The sequence below is a fragment of the Protomyctophum bolini genome (genome assembly GCF_963924005.1).
Source record: "Protomyctophum bolini genome assembly, chromosome: 21".
Taxonomy (NCBI): domain Eukaryota; kingdom Metazoa; phylum Chordata; class Actinopteri; order Myctophiformes; family Myctophidae; genus Protomyctophum; species Protomyctophum bolini.
Window position 1 is genome coordinate 18,650,343 of NC_137882.1, and position 27,540 is coordinate 18,677,882.

Genomic DNA, 27,540 nt, shown 5'->3' on the forward strand with positions numbered 1-27,540 from the left:
CTGTGTGTCTGTCTGTGTGTGTGTCTGTCCCGCTATACGTCCAAATATGGAGTGTGTTGCATCAGCAATCACTCAGCTCCATATATGGGCACAAAAGGGGCCAGGTCCACATATACAGTAACAGCGGGACAGACACACAGACAGACAGACAGACAGACATGATCTGCAGGGTCTCAGCTGCGTTCGCTTCCTGCGTTTGCGCGTCTTACTGGTTGCGAACGCAGTAAGCACTTACTATGAGACCTAGCAGATCATGTCTGTCTGTGTGTCCGTGTGTGTGTCCCCCCTTTGTGCCCATATATGGAGCTGAGTGATTTGTTTGTCATTGATGCAACACACTCCATATTTGGACGTATAGCTGCTTTGGGGACTCCTTATATAGTTATGGCTGAGTCATGGTGAATTGTTATTGCAATTTACGATCTGCGTTCGCTTCCCGTGTTTGCGCGTCTTACTCATATGTGAAAACTGTCCTGTCTTCTGTATTTACCCCATGCTAACTTTTAGGAGGTACTACATTATGTCAAATGGTGCTCTATCTCTAGAACCAAGATTAGATGTGTCTAAATTAAGCTGAAGGACCAGTCTAAAAAGAAAAATCACACCCGTGTGAACTGAGTGGTGCAACCCCATTAGCAGGCAACAGTGCAGCACTATCTCTCTCTGTTTCTGGCAGCGCCCCTACTGGTACTAATAGGGCATACTGGTAACGTCACATAGGCGGACACACGGACATTGCTGTTCCTTGGAGTGGTTGCACCACTCAAAAATCAACCAAACAGGGACTCAACAGAATCTTTGTACAACAGTGCTACTATTATACATGTACTGTAGCAACTCAACCCGTGCAAAGGACACAACTGTTTTTTGTGTGTCATTATAATCATGGTTTTAACAATGAAGCATCATAGTAGGCTATGTCTTTGAAAGGAGGCAACTTGATTGAGTTGGCAATACTCCATACATGGGGCCTGAAAAGTGGGTTGTCTTGTCAAACAGGTTAGTTTAAAAGAGACATTTGTCAACATATTTATGACAATATAACTGGATGTCGTTGGCAACGAGCCACTAGTTAATTGCTACTTTACTGGCAGTGTATTTTAAGTTCAGAGTATAATGTGCAGCTATTCAGTAGACAAGACTAGGAAGAAGAAGAGTACTGTGTGGGACAAGGTTGCGTGCATGATAATAATGGATTCCTCTTGGCAGATGGCCAGGCTTCCACCTAGCAGGGATGCACACCTTGAGCGGTATATGAGGCCTTGGGTCTCTGATGTGTCTTCATTGTGAGTAGTAGATCCCAGGGATTACTGGCCTGAAAGCAGAGAAGCCCCTGTCTCTCTTACACGTCCCCATTCGCAAAACCACCAACCACAATTTAGGAAGTTACAGGCTATAGTCTCTAAAACAACACCTAGTTCATGATGGCACAGACTAGATCAGGTGTGATCAATTGGCTAATAAAGGGCGAGGTCATGCATCATTGTGGTGGTGTGGAACGCGTATGTCAAATTTGAAGTCGGTGGGGCGAACAGTTCTCGAGTTACGTGGATTACAGACATACAGAGACGTGGCGCATTTATTATACTAGATCGGTGCCCGTTGGAACGATACAAGGAACGATGCAAGTTATAAATGAATGCCCCACCCAGATATTATGTCTGTGTCCCTTTTATGCCCATATATGGAGTTCTTTGTCAGGCATGGCCAAATATGGAGTCTATGCAGACGTCACTATGATGTCAGAACAGGCCAGCTCAGAAGTGAGGTCAGCTGTGTAGTCCCTTTATATGCCCAAATTGCCCATATATGGAGTTTTTGTTAGGCATGTCTAAATATGGAGTCTGGCCCCGGGCAGAGGCCTTGTGATGTCAACTTTGTCGCCTTGTACTGTATGCCCATATATTGAGTTCTTTGTTAGGCATGACAAAAAAATTGTGTCAGTTCTGGACGACCGTGGGTCTAACAGACTCGACACCGGGCACTGCACTCCCTGTGGGGGTGTGGAACGTGTGTGTCAAATTTGACACAGGAGTTCTGTGGATTCCAGACATCGTACACACAGACACTTGGTGAATTTATAGATAGATAGATAGATAGATAGATAGATAGATAGATAGATAGAGCCTGTTCACTCCCCACTGAACAGGCGTCCCAATCAACCGACAGAAAACACCAACCCCCTGGGCGTCCTTCCTGCGAACATGCTCCAGTTCTATTCATAGGAGCTCCAAGCAAATTAAGAGGTTCCATGGAGGAATCAAACCCCTGTCTCCGTGGTGGTGGGCAGGAACCTAACCCCTGCACCACTTGACCGGAATGATCGCCCTAAAAGAAAACAGCATTTTGTCCAGCCAAGAGTAAATCCTTTTAATCCATTAAAAACGTTTTTCCCCCCAAAATGTTCTACGTGCCTTTTGTAAGGGGTCGGTGAGGTGATGCTTTCCAAATGGTGGTATATTTCCTTAGATTTAACTCTCTCAGGTGCAGTTCCAGGGTCTCCTATCTCTATACATTTTCTTTAGAGGTTGGGTGAACTAAACCAACCATGATTTGGACTTTGTCACAAATTTTGGATTGCTGCTGGTGCTAACTTGTTACTCTGCTGTAATTATTAGTATTCTGACACTGAGACTGGCAGTGTTGATTATTAGGAGGTTCATATACAGACTAAATACCGCCGACTCGCTGTATATCTTTGTGTATTTTAACGCTTCTCTCTTTTCCTGGTGTTTATTCTAGCTCTGTCAAGTGACGCCCTACAGCAAGTTGAGGGGGAAAAATGCACTGGCGTGTATTTTTACGGAGGGACATGGTGCTTCAGACAGCCAAAGGAGTCCACGAGTGATAATAAAAGTAAGTGGAGCGATGAATCCCCCCCCCCCTTCCCAGTCATGACAAAATGAATTTATCTATTTGTTTATGTTTGAGTATGTGCTAACTGACATAGCTACCACATGTCGAGCATATAGCGTCTCGAGGTATGTGAAATATGACGTTGTGGAGCTGCTGTGTGCTGCGCGTGGAGCGCGCAGTGATTATTCTCTCTCCACGGAATGCTTTACGATGGCTCCTTGGGAACGGGCTGGAATTTGTTTTTCGGGGGAAATGTCTGTATAAACCGCGTGGAATCGAAGCAGAGATGTAGGCATGGTGATGACTGAAACTCTAATACAGCTGAATGTGTGAACAAAAGCCCCAGTGGTACAGTATGTTGTGTATCACATGGTCTATCACATGGACATTGCAAAACAAAAACCTTATTTCGAATATGAAATGCTTCATTGGATTTTGAACACCCCGTTAAGCCAGGGGACTGAATGTGTGTTTAGTTGATAAGGCCTAGAGTCCTTTATAAGACACCTCCACTACCACTTCTCTCTCGCAGGATAGACCCTCATCTGTCGGGTCATGACCGCATCCTTATTATTAGCCAGTGATCCAGCGCATTAGGTCCTTGACCTGTCCTTCCTAAATCCCCTGATCAACCCAAATCCTGCAGACCCTAAACCCTCTCCCCTTGGTTTAGAGACCATGGGGTCAGTGCCCCGCTCCACCCCATCCCCTCTTTATCTCCTCCGCACACACACGCACGCACACGCACACACACACGCACACGCACACACGCACACACACACGCGCACACGCTTAGGGCAGATAGGTCAGACCCTGTATCCATGCAGCCCATTTACCAGTCGAGTCCAGATCTCTCTTGACTTGATTGTAAACATGATTCAGTGCAGTCTGGGCCTCTTTCAGTTCTCGGTTCCAGACTATGGTCTGTTTGGAAACTTTAGAGCTCAGAGATAAACAGCTGTCCCTTCACTAAGTCACTTTGTCTGACTTATAGCGGTGCAGCAGTTAATCGAGGAAATCGATTTAATCGATTGAAAAAAAAAAAGCCCATGTTGATCGTTAATTTAATACAAATAATTGATTAATAGTCTATCCCTATTTTGGACATGTAATTCTAGGTAAAAAGATGAACAGAATAAAATAAAATGGTTAAAAAATAGCAGGTGTTCAAGCTCACAATGATATAATACAATTGAGCGACAAAGTATAAAATAAAAGGTTAATCGTGTGTGTGTGTGTGTGTGTGTGTGTGTGTGTGTGTACACAGTATACAGTATATTACATAAAAAGCAAGCTTCTCGATTATTTGATTGATCCAAAAAGTAATGGATAGTTGTAGCCCAACTTAGTAATATGCCGCTATCAGACAGGCTTGACTTTATGCATGGCCAGTCCAAGATGTCGGTCATCCATAACGTATCTGAATGATTCCAGATTGTTTGCTTTAGCCAACAATATGGTTGGCTTTTAGCCTGATCCGACCGCCATTCACTTCAATTATAACATTTATTTCAGTAAATATAAAATGTGAAAACAGAAAGACAAACATGCAGACTAGATGCTTGCCTCCTACAAAGACATGCTGTAAAAAGGACGTCCAGTTGGGAAAACCTTTAGAGAGGAGTGCTTGTTTCTTTATTCAGAGGTACTGTGTTCTTTTCAGACCAGGTCAGGTATGACAAGTGGTTGTAGTGATAAGCAATCTAATTTAAAAATGTTTAAGTTGCTAGTAGGTGATAACTCTTTTGAGCTTAGTAGTCAGCCTAAAGGAAGTATTTGACATGGCATAGGTTTACAAATGTATCCGTCAAATCCTTCCACTGGATAACTAAACGGACAACCTACAGCAGTGTGTCGGTAGTAAAACGACCAAATACCTGACCGCCCTCTTTGTCTTTTGCTGGACCTGAACTGAGGCAACACAACATTACTGAAAAGCGCGGGGAAAGTTGACTTCCATGCATAAATATGTTGAGACGTGGGCCAGTCCCAGAGGAGGGAACAGCCTCGGAGCAGGCCAGGCAAAACAAACAGGGGGCTTCCTCTGCCTGTACCCCGGCAGCCCTTTACTGTGGCCCCCGTGCCCCGAGGACTAGGAGGCCCCCTGTAGCTAGCTTAGCCTACGAAACTCTAAACTCCATTAGTCTGGAGTACGTGTGTGTGGTGGGTGGGTGAGTGGCACTGAGTGCATATGAGGGAGTTGGGAAAGGCATTAAAAAGACAGATGCTTGTACAGTTCACTATATCACATTCCTGGATGCGAAAAAACAACAACAGAGGGAAAGATAGTTGTGTTCCTCAGAAACGTTATTGAACACTTAACCCATGAACTCATTGACTGTCATTGACCCATATATAGGCTACGTCACTACAGACTGCCAGGACACCCGGAAACCCCCCAAATTATGCATTTGGCAGTGAAAATTTGAATTCAAAATGTGCGCTTTATTTACATATTTTTAATTTCACTTCACCTTCAATGGCTTAAGGACAATGAATGTGGAGATGAAACATGACAGTCGGACTCAGACTATCTTTAAAGATATACTGTACATGAGGACAGGAGGGAGCTATATGAATAAAGACATCATATATGAGAGAGAAAGCAAATTACTCTACTTTATGTATTCTGTCAGTCGTTGGGCCAAGCTATTATACGGCCAATAAAGGCAATAATGGTTATTTAATGGCAAAATTGAAAGAAAATCTGAAAGCGAGAGACAATGAGAAAAAATAAAACCAGCTAAGGAGATGGAGAGAGAGGAAATATGGAAAGAGTGAGAACTAGCCTGTGGAGTAGTACACTCTGACAAGTTCTTATTAGGTCCTCTGCTACTTACTGTATGTTATTGTTTTCTCATGTATTGTTACTATTAAGGTTGGGCGATATGCCACATTTTTCCTATCACGCGACAAGTTGAGAGCCTGTTTTTGCTGCGCCGGTGTCAAAGTGCAAGTTCACGTTGTCAATGTCAATAACAAAATAAGCTGGCGGAGATGAAGTGGAGTTAAATAGGACAAGCCCAAGTTTTTCCCCAACTTCACGGGTCGTGCATTGAAGCATTATGCAGTATGCATTCTGGTGTGACTGTATATTATTAAACTGGGTCCGGAGTGACGGAAGTAATCAACACAACAACTAAAGGGCCTTGCAAACGTGGACCGATAAAACGCGCCTATAGTTCATTTTCAATGAGACCTGCGTTTTTGCTCTGAGAAGTCCTGGATTCTGTTTAGCTTTTTTTTCCTGCGTTCCTCGATTCACGTTTGCAAGGCCCTTAATGCTGCTGCACTTCCAGTATATAATAGAGACGTCACCGAGAGGAAACACTGACGCGCAAAAGACATGGTGCCCGGTATTGTACTATGGGCCCATATGGGCCAGGCACTATGCATTGTGCGTGTTCATAGATAGATGGATACTTTTTTGTCCTTTCAGAAATTAGTTTTGTGCACAGCAGTCATCAGGATACAGAAAACATAGAACAAACAAACAGATCACACAGTACATTGACAATAAAGAAACAATGCCAACAGAAGGCCACCAGTCATAGTAAGAGTCACATCACACTTTATGCACGGAACTGAGATGGGGCCTGCTTGTTCCTATGCTTATAGGAACAAACCACCTTGAGGCCCTAGCCTGCAGAGAAGGTACCATGTACAGTCGCCCTGATGGTAAAAGATGGTATTGGCTGTGTAATGGGTGTGGGAGGGGGGTTCCATGAGGGGCTGTTATGAGTTTGCTGGCCCAAATTGATTCGCATTTTGCTCACACTTTATTTTGCTGTACACAGGTTAATTGGGCTACATTTGAAGAGTTGTATTTTCGATAAGGTTGATAAATATATTCCCAACCGTAGTAACTATTATTGCTGATCTTGGAGCACTTTATTAATCACATACTATTTACCCTGGGTGTGCGTATGTCTACGATGAGTGCGAGCATCTGCTACTAGATGTGAAGGAACCACTAGTTTATACACCAGGTGTGGCAGATTATTAAGTATGCTAACCACCCCAGCCACAATCTGTTCACTGTGCTACAATCAGACGGCCAATATTGCAGTATGAAATGTGGCACAAGACTAAGGGCCACTTTCCATAGCCAGGCCATCAGGCTGTCTGTTCATATTTGCCAATATCTACTTATACTGCACTTTTGTCCTTAATATGTTAATATGTTCTTCTGGTGATTGTATACACACAGGGTGTGATGAGGTCAGATCAACAAGAGTTGCTGGCCGGCTCCATATATGCAGGGCTAGGTGATGATCCAGTCTTCTCCATTTATGGTTATCCCGGGTTAGATGAGGTCAGTGCTGTGATCTTCATATATGGAGATGGCCATATATGGAGGCGTTAAGGGTCTCTCCAAGATGTCACACAAGGTCAGATCCATATATGGAGATCTAAGGATATCCATGATGTCACAAGACAGATTGATTTCATAGTAAATGCGACCTTTGGTCGCAAACAAAGTGCTTGATTTAAATCTCTGTTGTAACTAAATTGAATTGGACAACTAGTCCTGCACGGTCACGGTTCTTGCTCAAATGAGATTGCATAGGCGTCTACACTCTACAGTAGGTGCACTACCGCCTATTTCCACCGGCCAACATTTTGCTCACACAAAATTGGTCACACATTTTTACTACCGTGCTATGTCACAGGTTTGGTTCAAAACTCATGCAAATTTACTCGTGTAGTCATGTGATCAAAATCACATTCCGACTGGCTTTTCAAAGTTTCTGGGAGGGTCCAGTTTGGAACAATGCCACAAATTATACACGCATAGCGTCCACTGTTAACTATGACTCTTTCACTGAGCAGGCCACTGGGCCTGGCGTAGATCTGTACTCCATTCTATATTTTTACAATGCAACTGCAGTCGTAAGAAGCTTAAAACCACAATTATTTCATCCACTCTCCTCTATACGTGTTAAGTTTTGAGTATTCTGTTTGAAATAGGAAGGTTCTTTCCCCCCCCTCCCCCCTCCCCCCATCTTCTCGCTCTGCCTTGCTCAGCTCTGCTATTCATCATCAGGGGTTTAGGTTGTGGGGGTGGTGAGGGGTGGCTGTTTACTGCCTGGGTCAAGGTCTCAGGCATATGTTTACGGGCTCTCTCTGAAGAGTCATTGTTGTTAAAGTGCGCTCCTTGCATGCAGACGAATGCACTGGAGATCATATCTAACAGACCAATCGACAAGGAGTTCAGGGTACAGGCAGAATATTAAACTTGTTTCAGCTTCATACCGTAGTTATCGCTCTCTCTCTCCCACGGCCATTTGCCTCGACCTACACCACACCCCTTTCATTCATTCTTTTCTACAATAATGTCAATGTCACTCGATTAGCCATTCGATTCGCCCCCGGATGCTTTTGAATGAATCGTGGCGTTATATTTCTGTGATCAGATCTTTTAATTGCATGACCTCGGCGCTTGGGGCTGGGAACTCTGTCTTTCATTTGTACTCGGACTTTCGGCGTGGGAGGTTATGGGTCCCTCTAACCTTTTTAACATTAACGTCCTCTCTCTCTTTCCCCTCTCTCAAAAGATCTTTGTGATAATTTGCCTCTTCCCCCTAGTTCGTTTGATTCCCCTGTGGGATGTACAGGAAAATGCTTTTTACTGCGGCTCTCCACTCCCAGTGCCGTCTTGTGTGGCTGAGGCAACAGTGGCGTCCCTCATCTGTGCAGCATTAAGAGTGAGAAGCACATTAAGCTTGTCTCCCCAACATTGGGCAGACCACTGAAGTCTGGATGCAGAGAGTGATGCGGAGGGAGGGGGGGCTACATGGTAGTATAAGATGGGGAGAGGGCTGTGGGCAAGGGGACGGGGGTGTGGGTAGGAGGCAGGGTTTAGTGTGGCAGTCTGGGACAGACAGACATAATTCAGACCAGAGGTGGAACCTGAGAGCCCCACAGTCTGACAGGAAGCGCTGGCTTAACTCCTGGTCCATTTAGAAGCTGACAAGAGGCTCTGGCCTGAGCGGGAATGGATTGGCTCCGAGAAAGCCAGGTTAGCCTGGTTTAGATGGGCCAGCACGGGATCTAAATGTGCCTGCGGAATGTAAAAGAAAATACAAAAACATCAAACAAACAGACAAATCAATAAAAACATCTACCGGCAGAGTAAGATAAGTTCACTTATTTAGATGCATGATTTTGATTTGTACAGCGAATGTGGTGGAAAGAGTGAGTGATGCAGATTAGCCCAATCTCACTTAAAACTAGGATGCACATCTGGAAAAGCTTTGATTTAAAATGATAAAGCGTAAACTGTCAACACGAGTAACTGAGGATAAATAATAATGAGCTGCTCAATGACTTACAGCGTATCAAGCATTTGTTTGAGGGCCAGGGGCTACCCCTCCTCTTTTCCATAACGCATATTATACTAACAGCATGCCTTTACATCTAAAACAAACGACACCCTCGTCTTGGCTCGTGCCACTCATTTACATGGCTCTCAATTTAATTTTAACCCTCCTCGTTGCAGTGAGTGATTGACACCGTGGCTATGTCGCTGTTAATAAGTCCATAAACATTCTCTTTCGCTGGCTTACTAACTAACAGTCTGGTGCCGCGCGGCCGGAGTGCCAGTCTGGCACAGTGGAAAACATGCCCCCATAAGCCTGTTTTAACGGCCTCATGCTTTTAATATTGCACGCTGGGAACACACACACAAGAGGATCAAACTACTATTAAGATACAAATAAAAATACCATATTAAACCTTAAAAAAGCGGCGATAAAAAGCGCACCGGAGTGCATCACGCATTCAGAGGCGAGAGGGGTGCATAAAATCTGAGTTAATCTGGCATTTTCTAAATGGCAAGAAATACACGTGTGTGTGCACTGTGTGGTGCTTGCGTGTGTACAGTATGTGCATGCGCCTGTGTGTACACTACAGTACAGTATGTGTAAATGACGTGTACTGAACTGTGACATTTTGTGCTAAGTCACAATAACAACTGTTAGTTCAGTACTGAAGTATGATAAATATATTTGACTGCATGTGTTATGGTGTGTTTCACATCAAGGTGCAGAAGTGGGTTTCTGTCACAGGTCGACCAATATGAATTATTCAAGGCTGCTCTTGATGCGACACCTCGTGGGGGGTCGCCAAATTATTTTGGGGGGTCCCCAAATTATTAAAAAAAAAAACTAAAAATACATTTTTTTCCTTTTTTTTAATGGCTGGGGAAATTAAGAGATTACATAGTACACATACTACACGCATAAACCTTCCTTAATGATTAGATCTGGCTTCAGTATTAATTTATGATATATTTTCTCTATTATTAAGGTTATGTTTGCAGTCAGTTTGTATTGGGGGTGGGGAAGGGGGGCAGGGCGGGGTCATCATGAGACATGGCCAAAGCTTTTCCGGGGGTCCCCAGCCAAAAACGTTGAGAACCCCTGTCTTAGAGCAGGGTGCTGTGATGCAAGTCCAGGGTTGCTGCAGAATACTTATATAGAATGTATCAATCACTTGAGTTTAAACACTTTTTTTCAGACCAAGGACCCCTTAGCTGAGAGAGAGAGATGAAGCAGGGACACCCCCCCCCCCCCTCTACGTATTGTATGAAAATATGTTGCAGATTAAACTTTATAGATTTAATGGAGAGCGTCAGACGTGTTTGACAGCACTATTATTGTGTAGTCAACTTAAACTTAACACCTAAATACTTAGAAAGCTTGTTTTCTTCAACCCCCTGTTGAAGACCCCTGTCTCAGACCATGCAGTACTCAGTAAAAATGTACCTGAGTTGCTCTGTACTTGGTTCGTTCTTGTTTGATCTACATTCGCCAAAAATAGCCCATCTACAAGATAATGCTATGCGTTGTGAGCGTGTAGATTCCCATCTTATTTGTTTGGCAAACATCCTGCCCTGAATAGATGCTGGCTGGGGTTCATGTCGTTAAAAATATAAAGTTGTTTTCCATCTGTCCTAATGGCAACGGTCCAAGTTTTACCTGTGACATACTGCATCAGGGGGAAAGATTGCCATATTTTCATAAAGTAATATGACATGAATGTAAGGTGCTATAAATGTCATTCTGAGGTGCGGTGGATGAAAAACCGGCCATGAATCTATAACCTTGCGTCACCAGGACTTTCCAAACAGTCTCGAGTCTCGAGTCCTTGCTACTTCCTTGCTACCCCTGGTTTAAAGTACATTTACAATATATAGCCAATAATAGCAATGAGTACCATGATGAAACTATGCTAAAAGCACAAGAAGACACACACACACACACACACACACACACACACACACACAGACACAGACACACACACACACACACACAGAGACACACACTCTGTATATAAAGACACACATTGTACCTCGGATGAAGACTTCCACTCGCCTTCCTTTCCATCAGAAAATGCACAAGTTCCCTTTAAACGGAACACCACTCCTGTGCACGCAGGCAAACATTCACTGTGTGTATATTAACATATTTTGTGCACAGTCTTTGAGTGGGCCCATGGTGCGTGTGTGTTGGAGAGAGTAGGTGTGCTTTTACACAAGCAGTTGTGTGTGTGTGTGTGTGTGTGTGTGTGTGTGTGTGTGTGTGCGGCTGCGGCTGTGCGCACGCGCACGCAAGACAGTGAGAGACAAGCACACATCCGATGTTGGCAGGACCCTTCCGTTCTCACAGCGGCGTCCAGGAATTTTTCATCGTCCGTTTCCCTGTTTTCGTAGCCTGGCTGTGTGATGTCATCTCCTCTGTGTTCCAACACTGTAACTGCTCCATTGACTTCTCTCTCTCTCTCCTCAAATGTTGCGCCTCTTACTCTCGCTCTCTCCCTCCCTCTCTCTTCTCTCTTCTCTCTCTTTCTCTCTCTCTCGCATCATGTCATATACTCACTGAACGTCATCTTCACGGTCTTCTGTTTGCTTTTACTAGATTAGCTCGAGTGGGTCGGTAATGTACCCAACTATGACTGTATGGTCACCGGAGGTTTGGGGTTATAGCAGGGAAAGCCTTCATATTTCAGAGCATGTGTAGCCGTACTGCATGTCAGTGCCTTTCAAACTCATAGAGTTCAAGGACCCCCTTTAACTCTGACTGTATACAAATGGGACCAAATTGACCTGTTATGGTCCATTTGGTTCCATTTGTGTACTAGTGTCAAGAGACTTTGTAAGGGTCAATTCAGAACCTCCTCGAGGACCTCTGAGAGTCCCTGGACCGGGCTCCACTTTGAGAACCACTTCTGTATGTGCACGCATACATTAACGCTTGTGCATGTACAGTATGTGAGCGAGATATTCTTGCTCACCAAATGCAGATGTCTATACAGTCCTTTTGTGCGTGTATATGCTTTTCCGGTGTAGCATGTTAGCATGTGTAGGATGCTACATGGCTGTGTGCAGTGGAATTCTACAGTGCTGAGAGGAGGAGGAGGAGGAAGAGGTGAGAGGCTCAGAGGGCTGAGAGGGACATGGCAGGAGCAGCAGTCCTGTAAAACGGCAAACGGGAACCAGATGACATGATTAGCACTGGGCAGCAGCAGGCTCGCCGCCGCACTGGATCAGAGAACTGAGGCGAGGTGCTACCCAGACTGACCAAAGACCCACAGCTGGGCACGGTGGGTGATGTCATGCTGACGATATTATGGATATGGTCGGATATAGTTGGGCCCTTTCCGTTTTGTTTTGTCCACCAAAATACCTCATCTAAAACTACAGGCTCACTAGTACATGACACACTGGGAGATTTTTCTGCCGCGTGTTCACCCTGGAACAGGTATGCTAGCGTTCACGTGGTTATGGTCACACTGGAGCTGTGGAGCATCAGCTAAAAAAATCTGTGAATTTGGTTTTATTGGAAAAAAACAACTGCCATTTGTGACTTTCTGGTTAGGGCGAAGGCGTTGGTATTGTCGGGGTCGATTAAGTTGGCAGTGGTGTTTCAAATGATGTAAACAAATGCTAGAAACCCAAATTAGGATTGTGCTTCAGTACCAACAAGAGAGTCTTATGTGCCATGGCCGTATACTTTGTCCTCCTCAGTGCCGCTGCTTTAACAACAGCAGCCATGAGACATCCCCCGTTTCTGGAGAAGCCAACGGGCGCTGCCTCGGATAATGAGTGACTAGAGGTAGAAGTGTGATCATAAAGTACAGTATCAGACCAGCTGTTGGTGAATGGTGGTGAGTCATGAAGACATGACTGTTCCTCTGTGATGCTATTTAAAGTAGTATTTTTGTACAATCGCAGCACTCTTTATTTCATGGCATTTAAACGGGAAATAAACTGTGTGTTTACCTTTTTAGTGACTTGTGTTTCTCCAAGGATAGGTCGGGACCCAAAATGGGTCTCAGTCTGAAGCAGGTTTCCTATAAGTCACAACCTATTTTTAAAGAGCCAGCATCCAAGGCGAAGAGTAAATGTACAACGTTTAGGTAATAATCATACTGTCAGTGGGTTAGGGTTATCCACTAGCCTATACAGCTCTAGAAACACAACTGTTTCAAGTTCACATCTCCATCTCACATCATACTCTGAATCTCTTTAACCCATTTTGGGGCGGGAACCCCTTTTGGTGTTTTAAACATTATTATGCTATAATTTAGCTATTGAAAAATAGCAGATCTACAAGCTCATAGCGCGCCACCGAGTGGCGTGCTACGAGCTTGTAGGTCTGCTATTTAAAAAAAAATCGTGAACATATTTATTTCAGAAAAACTTTCAATCCAAACGTTGACTCTCCATTATTGTGGCCGTGTAGGATCCCAAACCCCTTTGACTTTCAACGGCGCTGAGTTTGAACATGAATGGCATAGCAGAGTTGCATAGGGCTTGCACAGGTCACTTCCTCGAGACGGCAATGAGCCCCTCGGCCACCAGACTAATCTAATAAATTAGATGTGGGAGGCAGATAGCATGGTTTCTCACGACCTCAGAGGAACTTCTGGGCCGCATCGGCAACAAGATCCGTCTGCCACTTTCTAATCAAGTTATCAGGGTGTTACTACAGCTATGTAGAGAAGACGGTGCTGGGCGCATGGCTAGCTGAAATGATAGACAAGCTTAAGTCAGGACCTTTAGTCAAATGTATTGTCGGTGGAAACCTTGTATGTCCAAAACCATTTATTTTTGAGGGGTGCCAGTCCCTCCTATGCCCAGCTTTGTCTGTTTGTGCGAACACAAACATGATGATTTGATTCGCTGATCACCCCATAGCGATGATTTGATTGGCTGAGTAAAGTACACATAGAAAAGTGACGGCAGAAAAGTGAAGGCGCCAAAAGTGATTAGCTGGAATGACATTTGTGATGATTTTATTGGCTGAGCACAGAATGTGATGTATGATAAGAGCACCCCTCACGTCACACAAGTGTGACTTTTTGAATCATAAGAGACTTATCCACGTACAGTAATTCCACATATGCACAGTTTGATCATCCCATTGGCGGTCCAGGCCGATAATGGGTTTCGATGACAGACGTTTCTTTTTTCTGTCATTATGTCCAAAACTGTTACTTTTCACGATTAAGATGAACAAAAGTCACGTTTAGAGCTTGCAGATCTCCGACTTTTGATACTTTTGTGTGACGCTGTATGATCAAGTAGTAGGGCATTAATTTACGAAAAAACACAAAGTATAAGTACACAGTATAAATAATATGAATATAGTTCCTGTTTCATCTGAGGCTTGTTGAGCATTGCACTTTGAGCTGCTGTGACACTGAACATCTGTTGGCGTGTAACTGATTAGGCCGGCTCACATTCAGCCGCGCGGGGCAGAGCTGTGCTGCGTTCAGCAGAGCAGGCTGACTGACTGACAGCAGCCCGCTGAGTGCTGGACTAATGAAACTCATTCCCCTCCATGTCTGTCTCCACGGTAGCTTGCCCCTCCAACCAGTTCCCCATGTCGGCTCGCCGCAGCCAGCACACATCAGAGAGTCAATCACCTACTTAGGCTGTATACCTGCTTCCCATAAAGCCCACCATACCCCTCCGCCACACACCCCATACCCCCCCCCCACCCCCAACCGCAGAGACGGAAAACCAGGAGGGGTTGGTAGGGCAGTGCAAGATGGCTGACCTGCAGTGTGTATGTGTTGTCCTTTTTAGAGAGGGAGAGAGACCGATTGCTTATTTTAATGATATACTCACTGTATACTTAGGGTCATATCCTTAACTTTACATACGTTTCATTTCTGTTTGTTTTATTTAAATGTAATTGCCCCATGCCAAGACCCTTTGAATTTAATTGAACGAATTGCGCAGTGAAAGACCTGGACAGAGAGGGAGAGACGATTCACTGACGGACAGCAGGCAAACAGAAGAGAACTGAAGCGATAGGAAAGATATAGAGACCGAGAGGAGAGAGAGAGAGAGAGGTGGGAGGGCTGTGGGGTGCCACGCTGCCTCAGGTAGTGTGTCCCAGAGCAGAGCAGACAGGAAGAAATGGCCAGCGGGAGGTCCCGCTCATTATGATATCCAGTTACAGTCTGAAGCAGCCTACCAACTACAGTTTAGTTTACCTACTCCCCCCCCCCCCCCCCCCCCCCCCCCCTCCCTCCCTCTCTCTCTCTCACTCCCTTATTACTTTCTATCTTTTATGCACAGATCTTGCTCTCGTCTCCCAAGTCTTTCCTGTTTGTTTCATCCTACCGTTTTTGTCTGTCCATTCCTCTCTGTCTCAGCTCTGTCACAGAGAGGATTGCATGCCTGTATTTAGGCTAGGTGCCGGACGACATTGGCGCAAAGTTTCAACCTTTTTCGAAACGTTGCACCAATTTAAACAAAGTAGGTTTTTGGAGCTTAAAAACAAGTGTGCAGATGTTTTTTAAACATTTTTCTTCTCCTTGTCTCAGCTGTGTCCCCACCATCCATCCCCCCTTCTCTTCCTGGCTTCTGTTCATTCTCAGTTGTTTTATTGCACAGGGAGATGATGCGTCGTCAACTTTGTGGCCGCTTCTGTACGTTCTCAATTTCCAAGCCCTATAGCTCCATAATTACTCCTCATCAAAGATGGGGGAAGCATTCGGTTGCAATTTCAAACGTGGCCTTTTTGGTCCTCTACAGCTTCCTGTTGGCGAGGAGGGAGCGGCAGGGAAGCTGGGCTGGGTGGTGGTGGTGGGGCTGTAGGGAATGGGGATGTTTTTCGCTGAATGATAAAAGACAATGATTTCCAGACACGACATGCATCTCTTCAAAGAATGCTGTAAAAGTTTGAAACAGATGCACCAACTAATCCGAAATGCCGATTTGTTTGAACAGAGAGAGAGAGAGAGACATTGAAGGCCTGCATTAGAGCAGTAGCTCTCGATTGCGATTGACCCTGGGAACTCGAGTTCCATGACGTCAGGGACCCAAACTACTGAATAACACACTGCATATGCTTCTTCGTCCCTGTCGGAACGTCTTCTGAAGCATATTGCCCTGAACATGTTTGTTCAGGGCAATAAATGACGACGTAAGAAGTCATGTGGCTGATATAAATACAGTGAGCGCCCCTCACTTTACACAAGTGTGATTGTCTGGACCCACTACAACTGGTACGGTGACGTGTCGTCAGCAAAACATCGTCCAGCACCAGTGACAGATTATGTGGATGTGTATATATCTTTACCTTTTAAACTAGTAATAATAAAACTTTATTTGTATAGCACCTTTCATGACATGAAATGCAGCTCAAAGTGCTTTACATAGCAATGGAGAAAGAAAGAAAAGAAAAGCAAGGCATAAAACATTAAAAATAATAGCAGTAATGCAATACAGTGAGGACATGAATAACAGAAAATGTAAAAGATCAATTAAAAGCAATATAGAAGTGGGTTTGAGCTGTGCTTTAAAAATGTCTACAGATCGGCTGCCTGTCGAAGGTACAGTGGGAGTTTGTTCCACGCCGTCGGCCCGTAGAAGCAAAAAGCTGCTTCACCGTGTCTCATTCAGGCTTCGATTGCAGGAACTAAGTGACATTTGCCATGTTGTATAACATATATTTAACATACCACTGGTTCTGGAATTGTTTCCGTTACGGTACAGCTCAGTTTTAGGTCTCAGGACCTACTGTATGTCATTTGCCTGCCCAGGAAGAAGTACTAGTCTTGGAGCAATGAGTGCTGTTGCTCAAGCTGAGGTAAATACACTGCAACTGGTCGCTCGAGCAATACAACACCACCATTAACAGCAAAGCCTGAGGATTATAGCCAGTTTACAGATGTTTTTGGAAAACTATTTTTAAATTTGGTCTGATTTATTTTTTCGAAGATGGGAAGTTGTTTTGACTTTCGCAACATAAATCACATTAACACAAAAAAAAACATTCTTTTTTTTAAACTTTTTTTATGGACGTCATGGGCACACAATCTGTTTTAAATGGGAGCAGTGCAGTGAATAAATTAATCCATTCATATTTTGAGAATATACAACTGATTGATAACATCAAAGGAGCCCTTAATCATTAAGGGGTTCTTTGATGTTATCAATCAGTCGTATAGCCTCTAAATATGAAATATGCTCCCATTTAATAACTTGCATAAGTGAATACAACTTCCCATCTCCGAAAAAAGTCAGACCAAATTTTTAAATAGCCATTTGTTTTCCATAAAACATCTGTAAACTGTCTATAATCCTCTGGCTTTGCTGTTAATGGTGGTGTTGTGTTGTGTTGCTCAAGCGACTGGTCGCAGTGTATATTTACATCAGCTTGAGCAACAGCACTCCTTGCTCCAGGACTAGCACAACCTCTTAAATTATGTCCTGGGAATCTTGTCTAAAACTGAGCCGTAGCGTAATGGAAACAATTCCAGAACCAGAGGTATATTAAATATACAGTATGTTATAAAACATGGCAAATGTGACTTAGTTCCTGTAGTTGAAGCCTGCATAGTTTAAAAGGTAATGATAAGCACATACGTGACATCATCTGTAACGGGGGCTCAATGCACACACACACACACACACACACACACACAGTGATTTAACCGGCTGTAGTTTGAGTAAATCTGCAATTCAGTAACGACGCTGGAGCTTTAGTTCTGAAATGACTCATACAGTACATTCGCATATAGCCTATGGCTTTGCAATGCATACTGGTCTTTAATTACCAGCATGATAATGGGTGACGGGCACATTTCAAAGTGCATTCATTCAGTTTTGTGAGTGTCTGTCCTGCCAATCAAAAGCAGAATGACAGTATATAAATGTTTTAGTTATTCATTCACGTATTCACCGATTTATCACAACCGTTTTATTTACGATTTTGTATTTCCACTTTAAATGCTGACAATTTCAGTGAAATATGAACAGCTGATTATCTACCACCCCCCCCCCCCCCTTTATGGTTGGTCCTTGTTATCATGGAAATGTAAACTAAAAACTGCCACAGAACATTGCAATCTTCCATCTTCTTGTTTTTTCAACCTTAAATTCCCTACATTGTTTTTATGTGTGTAATTTGTATGCATTATGTTTGTATACAGTTTTATTATTGTTATCCAGCACTTTTGGACACGTTTTGTGATTTTAGGCTATAATAAAACTTAACAGGTTCTGGGAAGTTTCAGGCTATGGAAGGTTCTGGGTTATAGCCTTCTTACAAGAAAAGCACCATACGTTCTGACTAGGCAATAATACCATAGTAGCCTGAGCCTGGTTCTATAAAAGGCTTTCCTATTGAAATTGCAGCAATTACCAAAATTAAATTAAAGCCATTTAATTAAGAAGGGCCATAAATTATAACATAGATAGCATCAAGGGAGATGCAGCCTATAGCCTTTATGACTCAGCAGAAGCGTTGTACTTTGTCATCACATTTTGTCTTTAGGCAGCAACGCTCACCTCCACAGAAAACGGGTGCCATTCCGCAAGCTGCCATTAAACGCGAGGTGCTGAGATGAATCAAATTCTTACAGCTTTTCTCGACAAAGCCACAGCTTTATGAGTTTTGCGTAGAGGACGTGCCACACACCGAGCGTTGCCGGCTGAAACACAGAGTAGGTAGTTGGAAGACTTTAATCCGCAGAACTCTTATTTCCTTCAATGAATTGCCTATAAATTCCGCTGCACCTCTCCTGATTGGCTAGCACCGACTCCAAACCGAAGTGTAATTGCATGCAAGTTTATGAGATCCATTTGGCATAGTGGGGGTGATTTTGACTAAATGAGTGTGGGCAAAACCTATATAGAAATGTTCCCTCTCTCACACACCCAAAACGTATTAACTCTGAGACAGCGTATGTTGTCTGTATGTTGAGGCTGGGTATCCAGGGGTGACTGAAGTGTGTGTGTGGGGGGGGGGAAGACATCAGGCGAGACAGAAAAATGCCCCATCTGCGTTTTCTCTCATTTATTACTGCTAAATTACATGTAACAGCACAGGCCTTAATGGGATGAAGTCATTATGCAGGTTTCATAAAATGCCATCATATAGTCAGTAAGAGAGAGAGAGAGAGAGAGAGGGGGGGGGGGGGGGGGGGGGTAGAAGGACAGAACGCCCAACAATACTAAGGACTGTACATCTTGTAAAAGACAAGCAATAGGAATTCAAATCACAGAATCAGTTTATGTGCGCTAATAGGTAATTACCGGTCCCTCGTCGTCTTATCAAATCAGCCGGCTAAGCCAGCACAGGAAACCAAAGCACCCGCTGTGGCCCGTGACACACTGGAGTGGACCAGTGCATTGTGATGGAAAGTAATTAAGTACTGTACTTCTACTGCATTACATCTAAAAGGCAAATATGACACTTTTTACGCCACTACAATTATTTGAAAACTTTAGTAAGTAGTTCGTTTGTAGATTTTGATTTATTATTACTAAACGACTTCAGACATAATATACTAGAAAATAGCTGAGCTCACAACGTGTCGCTTTCTGAGCTTGTAGATCGTCTATTATAGACGATCTACAAAGTATATTTTTAATGCTGGACTTTTTTTTACATATTGTTTATTTTAATTTAGTGCTCACTGTGGCAGCAATGCTGGTTGTCTGAATTCCAAGACTGGACACGGAAAAATGCAGAAAATGTGGGTGAGGAAAGGGACAAATATACTCAACTCACTCAACAATATAGCTTTAAGCGGACAGTTTCTTTGGCAACATCCTAGCCAATTCTACAGTACAGTTTGTAAGTGACCTAATGAAAGATTGGACATTTTTATTGTCTGACTACTTAAAAGGTGCATTAAGTCATATATTTGTTAAATATAACTGTTTAATAGCTCTATATTCTGATCATAATTATAGCAATCATTGAGTGTTTTGTTGGCTCAGTAACAGGGTGTGTGTGTGTGTGTGTGTGTGTGTGTGTGTGTGTGTATGTATGTATGTATATATATATATATATATATATATATATATATATATATATATAAGCAAGCCGTTTGGCTTCGTCAGGTGCTTTGCATGTATGCAAAGCACCTGACAAAGCCAAATGGCGAAACGCAAAGCATAATTGATCTTGTCCTGAGCGTCTCTGGAGTGTGCTGTCCCTTCCTTCACTGGGGAAGTTCTCTTTGGCCTGCATTTTACACCTTGCCTACCAGCACCTCCCCCACCTGGATGTGCATGAGATGCTATCTGTTTACACACACACACCAACGAAGTCGCCCTTTTACCAACACACGCCGGGCATACATCTGGCGGAACTGCTCAGCCTTGTATTCCTAAAGTAACCTAAGTAAACGCTTAAACGGTTAAACCTAACCTTATTCCTAACCTTAACCTCAGTGAAACTGTGCCTAAACCTAACCCTATTCCTAAACTTAACCCCAGTAAAACTATGCCTAACCCTAAACTTTTTTCTAATCTTATTCTCAGTAAAACAAAATAAAGAATACAAGAACCGCGGCACTGAGCGGTCGGCGTGAGGTCGGCGGTAAAAAACGAGGGCAAGATGGATTATGGGCGACTGTACCGGTTATTTATATATATATAATCACGTAAACGAACCTTTAATACTGACAGTATTTTCTTGTTTTCTGTGTGGCGAGATGCCAGAGGCCCTCTCCTCTCTGTAGTGATAGCGTGCACTTCTCTCTGGCCTGGAAACGGTTTCACGTCATAATTAGTGTTTGTAAACACCACTGTACTGTAGCAGCAAGCACCTGGTGACAGGCCTGTCTGTACAGTACACCACTGGAGGAAAGTAATATTTCCTCTACTGTACTGTACTGTACTTAAGTATACAATATTTGTTTTATAGTATTTCCAATTTTCAGTACTTTATTACTTCTACTCCACTACATCTCAGAGGCAAATATTGTACTTTTTGCTCCACTACAATTATAGTTACTTTATTGTTTTTTAATTATTATTACGTCACATACATTAACCACTTCAGCCCTATATACATTTTGGCCAGTCTACAAGCTCACAATGTTCAAGACATTTCTTCATACATTATAGTATACATTTTGAATGCAGGACTTCTACTTCTAACACTACTACGTATATTGCAGTATTGAATTGATACTTTGACTTGAGTAAAACACACACACACACACACACACACACACACACACACACACACACACACACACACACACACACACACACACACAACCACCTGGGAAGCTGTTGGGAGAGGAACAGCTGTTTTTCAGTGCTGAGTTCAAAGTTTCTTTCTTTTTTTTTTGTTTCTTGTCTTCCCTCCCTTCACAAACAGAGGCGTGAGAACACAAACACGGGTCACCGGTGCCTTGTCAGGGACGTGCCCTCTGGGCACGAGGGGGTGGGTGAGAACCAGACCTGAGGAACCAGGTATTCAAACTGCTGCACAGGGGGGCACGCCTTCCAAACATGAAGGCGTTCTGCACAATGATAGATAATTTCTCAGCATAATTTCTCCCTGGAACAGAAGCTTTCCACCAAACTGTGTAATTCCAGCAGCTCCAGACCTGTCATTTAACCCACTGTCTCTCCCCAACCCCCAGCTGAGACTGGTTCAAACCGGCTCGACGGGGCTTTCTGACTCGCAGAGACACCCAAAAAGAACGCTGACTTATTACAGGCAGACGCGGCGCCGTTTTTCGGGCTCCGCAGTGTTTCCTGGACTGGATGATGTCAGCAAGGGGTTATCCGCCAGGCATCACCTCACTCTGATGTTGGTATACGTGGATGGATGATGTCAGGGGGTTTATCCACGCAGAAATCCCTTGGTTCACCCGGCGCACTGTAAATGTTTGGGAATTTGACTTGGTAGCAATTGTGGGGGTAAACATCAGTGTTGCCATGCCCGCCTAGCGCCTACTATAGAACAGACGATTTATTCATTTATTTATTTTCTTTAAAGTGGCTTGCATATATTGGTAGTTTCTAGTTGTGTTTTTTTTGGCTTGTTTCTAAAGTGTAGTTCCTTATTTGGGCTTGTTTCCTAATGTTGTTTAAAGTTTAATGGTTCGCATTTCAAGAACCCCAATTTAAAACAAATAATAATAAAAAATACTGTAATTGATCGTGTAAGTGGAGACAGACAGGGAACGAGGAGAGAGAGACAAGGAATGACATACAGCAAAGTTTGTCAGGAACGGGACTTGAGACATTCACTGCCAGTCATTAGGAGCCTTGGTGCCAAGGACCCCCAATTTAACATGTATTTGTCCACAGAGCCCCAGTTGAAAATATTTGTGAGCTTGTAGATCGGCTATTTTCAATTAGCAACCTATTTATGTTATAATGGTATACCTGTATATAGGTTTAAAAGTGCTCATATGGCCTATAGTCACTTTTTTGGTTTTATACACCCGATTGCTTATTTCCCTCGCAAAACCTGGCAACACTCGTACCCATCAACAAAGGGTTGCCACAAACAAACAGGCAAAAGTGCATGTGGACAGTGGACTTGGGGTAGGCCCACCACACGCTATAGTGACTCACAGACACAGTGTTCTGTTTATGGCTACTGAATTCTGGTGAAAGCATTTGTAGCAGAGGGGCATCACACCTTTGATGTTTGGCTATTTCTTACCCCCACGAAATCTCTCATATTCCCCCCGGGTTCCTCTGTTCTCTCATTTCTCTCTGTCTTTATCCCTGGGGGGGGGGGCATTTGTTCCAACGCCAAGTCGTAATGGCTCTGAACGCAGACTCCTGGAAGACAGAGAGAGGGACTGAGGTGGGGATATTTTATACAGTATGTGGTTGGTATAGCATAACGGTCGACGATGGCTCACACTGTACTTACTATGAAGCGGGGGGGGGGGGGGGGGGGGGGTAGCTAGCATAATTTCCCTTGTACAGGCCTTATTTTGGTTCTAAGAGGTGTCATTACTTGACATTATAAACCATTATGGGATTTGGGGACGCGGTGATCTAAGAGGCAGCGGCGGGGCCCGAAATTCTTTGGGGCGTATTCTATGAAAGGGCTCTGTTCACAGTCTGAGCACATAGATGGGAGTTTGACTCTGTCCAGTCTCTCCGGTAACTACGGCATGATCCCATTCTGGCACGGACGGTATCTCCCAATAAAAATGGCCTCGCGGAGAAATGACAGGCAGGCCGGTTATATGGCCGAGGCCCTATAGGAGGCTTTGCCGTGTATGAGAGGGTGACGTCGGTGATTCATAAGCTCACTGTTTCCACTTCCAACGGAGAGCTCATGATGTCAAAGGCTCCGGCAGGCGCCAAACATGCCCAAAAACATTACAGGCTTAATCTATTCTGCTGTATGTCCTGGAGCGGTGGTTGGCAACTCAATGGCACGCATGCACTCACGTACTCCTGCGTGTGTACTCACATTTGTGTGTACTCACATTCATGCACACATACGCACGCAACATGGGGGGGGGGGGGGCATCATGTGACCAAATGACATTACCCCCAGGTGGTCAAAACGCCAATGGCCATTGCTGAAAGAGGCTTAGAAAGAGAGAAGGCTTTCTACAGATGAACCAGAGCATTGTATGCAACATTTATAACATGAAAGTATCTTTTAAATAGTTGGGGTGGGGGGGTGGGGGGATAGTGTGCAACAAAATGAATCGGTCTCCTTTGAAGGCATAAATAAGCATAGTGTGTCCGTTGGCGCACTTACCGCAATGTTTACTCTGTGTGTGTGTGTGTGTGTGTGTGTGTGCGCGCGCGCGTGCGTGCATGTGTGTGTGCGCACGCTTGGCGGTACATGATATGGGTTTGAACAGGCAGTGCTTTGAATATTTACCCTCCAAGTTCTTCTGTTCATCTCAGTGGCCTCTCTTTTCAATCGCTCCGTTCGCTGAAGAGCGAGCGAGAGCGACGAGGAGACGAGGCACCAAATGGGAAAGGAAAGGAAAAAAGGACTGATGGAGGAAAGGAGAGGTGCTCGGTAAATGAGCACATGGGGGGACAGACACATATCCAATGCAAATATTTACTGTCTTGTCGGGCTGAATCTTCAGGAGGTCCTGTTAATGAAAGACCAGTTTATTTGTTTAGTTTTTTGTTCGAGAATAGGAGGGTGTAGTCGTGCAATTAACTAATAGCAGACAAACTCCCGTCCGTGCGTGCGTGCGTGTGTGCGTGCGTGGCTGCGTGCGTGTCACTTCTGTCTTCTGTGTTGGCTGAAGTTCTGTGTATCTGGGGGTGATACAAGTCCCCAGGCCCCTGATGAGTTTATTTTTACTTTTTTACGCACACGCACAAATCGGACAGACAGACAGAGGGATAGCAAGCAGATAAAGGAAGGAGCCACACTCATTGTCAGTCGGGAAGGAAGAGGCTAATCTGTGGCCTTGGTTAGTTTATTCCCAAGGCAGTCCCCTTGACCACATGAGCACGCACGCACTCGCAAGCACACACACACACACACACACACACACACACACACACACACACACACACACACACACACACACACACACACACACATTGATGATCCATTCAAGATAACCTAGGATTTTGAAGCTAGCTTTTTTTCCTTCTGACCTCTGAGTTCTCTCCCTCCTGCCTGCCGCACAGTGAATTAAAAAAGCAGGAAGGCCATGAGGCTTCTATCCAACCAACACAATACTGTTCCCTGTATATGTCACAAGAACACCCGCTACACCGCTCTCATTTCCCCCTAAACTGAATGAACGTCCAAAATGCAGTCCTTCTTTACGCGCGCATGCACGGTCGGCACATGCACGCACACACACACACACACACACACACACACACACACACACACACATACACAAACAAACAAACAAACAAACAGAGGTTGTACTTGTTTTTCTCTACAGCACATATACTGTAGCAGCATGTATGGTCCCTGTAATCAAATGAATACAGTGGTTGGCAGCATAGACGCCTAATTGTATCTGGCAGTGAATGAGCGAGCCGGGAGCCAGCATTTGGGGAGAAGGGAGGAAAAATGTGAATAAAGAGATTCAAAGAGGCATTTAATTGCCCCGGGACCGGGGTACATTTAAACGTTGTGGCAACATAAATGTATTTTCCTCTTCTTCTTCTTCTGAGCTCTAGATCTCCTTCTCTGTTAAACGTCTTCCACCTCGCCTGCTCCTGTCACGGTCGCCCCTGAGGCTGGACGTGGGACACAGAACAGTAGCTAATTCGATGGTGGCGTGGCCTGTCTCTGCCATGCCACATATCTCTCTACCTGTGTGTGTGTGTGTGTGTGTGTGTGTGTGTGTGTGTGATTTGTCCCATGTACAAAAAAACAGCATTTTCGATATTTCCACAGCAAATGAGCCTGGTCGTCGTCAACACATGATGTCATCTTCCCCCCCACATGCGTGTGCATTGTAATGCCCACATGCAGTGGAGGGATGGGGTTTACAGATGTGACACACGGGCTTGAAAACAAAATAAAACGGGCCCGACGCGCTTTCTTTGTGGGTTTAAAAAAAATAATACAAATCATTCGCACACATCGCGGCTCTTTCTGAGTCAGATGTGGCACCTGCAGGAAACGGAGAACGTTCCAACGTCGGAGCAGAAATGAGCCATGAAACAGAAATTATAAAGACGTTTATTTTGGACGTTGCAACATTTCTATCTATACTGTATATCTATGTTTCAGTATTCTGTTTACCTCTCTGTCTCTTACTGACTGTTGTTTCTCTTATGCTTAACCACGGTCAACTTGGCGTCCCCATTTTGGGCATGTCATTATATACAAGATTTCTCCCCAACATGTCCAAACATTTTCACAAATGTTTGAAAGATGTGAGCACTCCCCCCCCCAAACATAAAAACTAAAAGAAAACATTTGCAGAATTGCAAGCTCACAACAACACGTCACGGTGCAATGCATTATGAGCTTGTAGATTTTCTCTATTCATTCAAGTATTTAGGGCTTATAAGTGGTTAAAGACTGTCTTCATTCTCTCTCACCACAGAAGTGTTTATCTTTGCTCTTATCAGGAAAACTTCCTCCTTCCTTCCTCTTGTATGCCTCTTGACATACTCTGCCCACCACAGTGTGTTTAGAGAGGGCTCCAAGAAGGGAAACGGCTTGTTCATCAGACCACAGGCTGCTCTGCTTACACGCACGCACACACACACACACACACACACACACACACACACACACACAGTGGAAGCTCTCCCTCAGCCTCAGGTGGTAACCCCCCCCCCCCCCCCCCCCCCCCCCCCCCCCCACACACACACACACACACACACACACTCACAATATGTTGCGTGCCCTCACTGTGTTTAGTCTTAAAAAGACCATGAAAACGCCCCTCCTTTGAAGGCTCCCAAGAAGCTAAAGCATGCCTTCCAGCGTCTCTCCCCAGCCCTCCTCGCTCCGGAGCCGCTGTGGCCTATATGGATCCAGTTAAAGCGGTCCTCGCTATAGGACCGTTCATATTCTATCTTTATGGGCGTGTAAAACATTCTGTTTACATTATAATGTACCACAGAATGGTCTATTAGCCATAATAGGTCTCTTGGCAAACTGCCAGATAATGCATAAAATAAACAATATGCGTATTCATGCTGTCACGGTTGACCCCCACAAATGGGGTTTACAGAGAAGCATTGAAATACGGGCGATAAAAGCTTAGGCTTAGGAGTAATTCAGTGTCTTGAAATTGCATTAGCCGCGTAGCCCTGAGCGGTGTGGAAGGGATATAAAACATGACAACATGCGCCTTGTGAAGGGGATTTTCATCTCTGCGTCTACACGGATTGCGTTAGACATTTCTCTTCTGTGGTAATGAGGAAAACAAGCCACGGTCGTCTTTTTGTCCTCCTGAAGAGCTTTTGAATCGTGCCTTGGCTCTCTCTTTGCAGTGACGCCAGCGCGCCGCAATCCCAAGCACGGTGCATGTTTTGCACTGCGTTGAAAGCTCCTTGAATGACATAAGAGGTTAAACATGGTAGACATGCAAGTCACACTGGATAACGGTGTGCGCTAGTCAAAGAAATAACATGGGATATTGATTCAAGCTGGTGAGATTGTTGGTGAGGATGTAGCACAGTTTGGGTCCTGGCTAGTTTGGCCTCTCTATAAATGGACCCTGTGTTGGCTCTATAGCGACACATCTTTCCTCTGCTACCCCCGGATTTGAACCCGGGTCTCCTGTGCAGGTGCTGACCATTGAGCTAATAGAGCCTGCCTGCTTGCTCAGGGGATAAAAATAATCCTGACCTGTTCGGGTCAAAACAGGATTGTGTCTAACCGGGACACTAGGATCTAAATGCCATGCGTCTGTTTCGCAGTGTGATCCAAGTGAGACACACTCACACTTTATCTTTGCCCACTGACCGTGTGTTTTCCG